The following is a 4,521-nucleotide window of genomic DNA, read 5'->3' on the forward strand; positions in this document are numbered from 1 at the left end:
CGATGTTAGAAGTAGAGAGAGCTGAGGAAGGCGAAAAGGCCGCAAATGAACAACCCACATCCATCGAGGATACGACGGAAGTCGAAAATTTCTTAAAGAAGGAGAAGATAACGGGGACGACTAATATCGCCGCCTATAAGATTATAATGCGAGATGATCGACCCATAAAACAGCGCTACTTTCCCAAAAACCCTAAAATGCAGGAGGTATATCGTGCTGGTAAAGAAGAAAAACGGAAAGTGGAGACTTTGCGTGGACTATCGGCAACTTAACGCGCGCTCGGTACCGGATGCATACCCACTCCCACGAATCCAACACATTTTGGATCGACTGAGAAGCGCTAAATTCATTAGCAGCTTGGACTTGAAGAATGGGTATTGGCAAATCCCGATGGAAGAGAGTAGTAAGGAGTATACTGTGCCAGGACGTGGCCTGTTCCAGTGGCGCGTAATGCCGTTCGGGCTACATTCAGCGCCTGCGACGTTTCAACGAGCACTGGACAAAGTCATCGGCCCCGAATTGGAACCGCACGCGTTTGCTTATCTGGACGATATTATTATCACGAGTGCGACGCTATACCAACACATGGAACACCTGAAAGAAGTGTTTCGATGATTGCGACAGGCGAACCTCAAGATAAACCCCGAGAAGTGTGATTTTTTCAAAAGGAGTTTGAAAAACCTGGGTCATGTGATGAGCGAAGAAGGGATTCACACCGATCCTGACAAGATTGCGGTGATTAAAGAATTGACACCGCCAACAAACACACGCGAGTTACGCCGCTTTCTGGGCACGGCGTCATGGTATTGGCGATTTGTTCCGGATTTCTCGCATATTGCACACCCTCTGACGTCATTACTGAAGAAAGGAAGCCGATAGAAATGGGGCAATGAGCAGCAGACGGCCTTTGAAAAATAAAGGAGCGCACTAACGGAAACACCGGTATTAGCCTGTCCAGATTTTTCCCACCATTTCACGCTACAAACCGATGCCGGCGATTTTGGACTAGGAGCAGTACTGACACAGGAGTTAGATGGCGCAGAGCGAGTCATAGCCTACGCTAGTCGACGGCGGAACAAGGCAGAGCAAAACTACTCGGCAACTGAAAAAGAGTGTCTGGCCATTGTGTGGGCTATACGGAAAATGAGACCGTACTTGGAGGGTTACGCATTCACGGTTATCACCGACCACCTGTCCTTGAAATGGCTGAATGCGATCGAGAGTCCCTCAGGACGCATTGCAAGATGGGCACTAGAACTCCAGCAACATACATTCGAATGTAAAGTAAGGGTAAGTTGAACGACGTTTCCGACGCACTGTCACGACAACCCCAATACATACAGCTCAACATATTAGTGCAAGATAAAGAGGCAAAGGCCTGCAAGTGGCTGGCCGAGAAAACGGCAGAGGTGAAGAGGACACCAGAAAAGTTCCCGGACTACACAATTGTAAACAACGAACTGGATCGACACATCGCAGTCCAGGTGGATGATGAAGACACAGTACCGTGGAAGCTATGCGTGGCAGTGCCACTACGTGAGAGAGTACTGAAGGAAGTTCACGATAGTCCAAGCGCAGGACACATGGGAATCCGCAAGACGATAACGAGAGCGACGGCACGTTACTACTGGCCCGGAATGTTCAGGGACATAAAGAGGTATGTCCGACAGTGTACTACCTGCCAGATTTACAAGCCCAGCCAACAGAAAGCTGCGGGAAAGATGCTAACCCAGATCGCAGAAGAACCTTGGGCCACAGTATGCGCAGACTTTGTGGGACCATTGCCACGATCAAAGCACGGAAACACAACCGTACTAGTCTTTATCGACAAGTTTTCCAAATGGGTAGAAATTGTGCCTCTACGGAAGGCGGCAGCTGTAGGCCTCAACAAAGCGTTTCGAGAACGCATACTCGCTAGATTTAGTCCCGAAAATTGTAATAACTGACAATGGAACACAGTCCACCAGCAGAGAGTTCAAACGGATACTACGAGAGTACGGGGTTAAGCATCACCGCACCATACACGCCACAAGGAAATCCAACGGAGAGGGCAAACCGCAGCATAAAGAGAGTGCTTGCATAGTTTACCGGAAAAGAACAGCGAAATTGGGACGACTTACTACCCGAAATGACACTAGCGCTTAATACCAGTGTTTGCGAAGCCACCGGCTACAGTCCTGCCTTCTTAGTGCAAGGACGCGAGCCGCAAGTACCAAAAACCCTCTACGACGAACAAACTTTCGGTACCGGCCAAACGACGACGACACCAGAGGCGAAGGCAACGAAAATGCGAGATATATTTGAGATGGTAAGGCGAAATCAGCAGACAGTGTCGATCGAGCAAGCGCGTCATTACAACTTGCGGAGGAGGAAATGGCAACCAGGGGTAGGTGACCGAGTGCTGGTGAAGGAGCATCACCTATCGAAGGCGACGGAAAACTTCGCGGCAAAACTTGCAACTATGCTGGGCCGTACCGAGTGATGAACTTCGTTTCGCCAGTAACCGTCGAATTAGACAAGGTACTCATCGGTAAGAGGAGAACAGCACATCTGAGTGAGCTGAAGCCATTTTACGGCGATGAAGAGGCCGACGCGGCAGAGTCACAAAAAATCCTCCCCCATCATGCACCTGAGCCTAATTCGACGCAAGGCGAAGAATAGGTAAATTCGGTCATAGACAGAAATGTGATAACTCGGCAATTGCCAAATAGGGGAGCGATTGCCATGAAAAGGAGACCCTAAGGGGAGAGAAGAAGAGAAAATATAAGAGAAAAAGAGGGAAGAAGAAGAGGTAGTTTAAAAGAAAGAAGAAGAAAAATCAGTTTAAAAGAAAGAAGAATCAGTTTAAAGGAAAGTAGAAGAAGGAGTTTATTAGAAGAAAAAGGAGAATGAGAAGAAGAAGAAGAACGAGGTTGTAGCACGACAATGTTATGAAAAAAGGAGATAATTCATGCCAAGAGAAATAAACAAACAAAAATTTTGAATAGCATTAATATAAAAACAAACATAATAAGGCAATATAATTATTAATATGTATAAAAACTATTAATAAATAATAATGTCAGCAAATACAATAATAATAACAAATATAGTAATAATAATTAATATCGTAAAACGGATACATCATTTACCAAGCTGGCAACACTATTCCGATATTGACATATCGATCCCTGCGAAAAAGAAAAAAAAAATCCCCCTATTGGGAGAGTAGGCAACATTGCAACACAACAGCTGAATAAAACAATAACAAACTAAAATATTATAAACCAAAAAATAACAAAGTGCAAATAATTTGGAAATATACAGTTTGTCGCGCAAAGGCAACTGTTTCCCAAATGCTTAATATAAAAGGACATCACAAAAAGGACCCGCTACTCAAAAAGTTACTGCAGCGATGGATACACGGGGAACTGGAGAAATTTTCAAGGCGATGGGCGTAAAGGACGACACTTTGAAAGTGCGTTTGCGCCGCCTGACGGAAGCAGAAATTAGGCAGCATACTGGCGTTGGTGGAGGAGAAGGCGTTGAAGACAACGCAAGTCAGGCCAGCACAGAGATTTACGTGCACGAAAGCCGAAACAGCGGTGCGAGTGATGAGTGGCGCTGGAGTCCTGCATCATGGAGCCCAAGCGACTACACGACTCGGAGTTTAGTAGCAAGCAGCGAGGCGGGTAGCGGCACATTTACGCCAGCAGAAGTATGCGGCGATAGCAACGACGATGACTACGAGTGGCATCTAGGCGAGATGATAAGGACGCCCACGCCAATCGAGGTGCTCGATGACAGCTATAACGAGCCACGCAGGGGCGAAATGGACATCGTACAGGAGGACTGCCAACGCCCAGGTGAGGGTTATATAGAGTATGTCCGGCGCATCACTATGACGATGCGAATTTTTAACGACGCGTCACACAACACCGAATCGTGGCGACAACCACCTGCGCAGGCGTTGTGCGACGTAGCAGCGGCGACAATATCAAGTGATAATAGAGGCGATGAAGGAAGCTAAGAGGAGAATGCACTCACCCTGTTGGTGGAGGAAGACCGCGGGGTGGAGCAGTTTTTGGAGGAGTTGGCCAGCACAAACACAGAGCCAGCAGACCCGATGGTGATCCACGAAATCGAACGCTGGTTGCAGGACGACAATCTACAGACAGAAGCACTACCCGGTAACTGGCGAAACTTCAGCGGCACAAACCCGGTGCCAAGGGAACTGGTAAGGGTCATTCAGGAGCGGCTGCAGCGACAACAAACTAAACGCCAGACATTCAGGGATGCGTTGGGCACAATGGTGTACCGCGTACGTATTACAGGCGCGGGGATGGTGACAATCACGCGTCCAGAAGGAAGTAAAGGGGGGGTGTGAAGACCCCAAGTCCCTACACTCAGGGACTTCACAATTGGCTGTCATATGTTATTGATCTAAATTATATTTTGAATTGTTAAATACATATATATATATATATATACATACATATATATATATATATATATATATATATATATATATATATATATATA

The sequence above is a fragment of the Rhagoletis pomonella genome, unplaced genomic scaffold, assembly GCF_013731165.1.
Source record: "Rhagoletis pomonella isolate Grant_MI unplaced genomic scaffold, Rhpom_1.0 Rhpom_scaffold_00003, whole genome shotgun sequence".
Taxonomy (NCBI): domain Eukaryota; kingdom Metazoa; phylum Arthropoda; class Insecta; order Diptera; family Tephritidae; genus Rhagoletis; species Rhagoletis pomonella.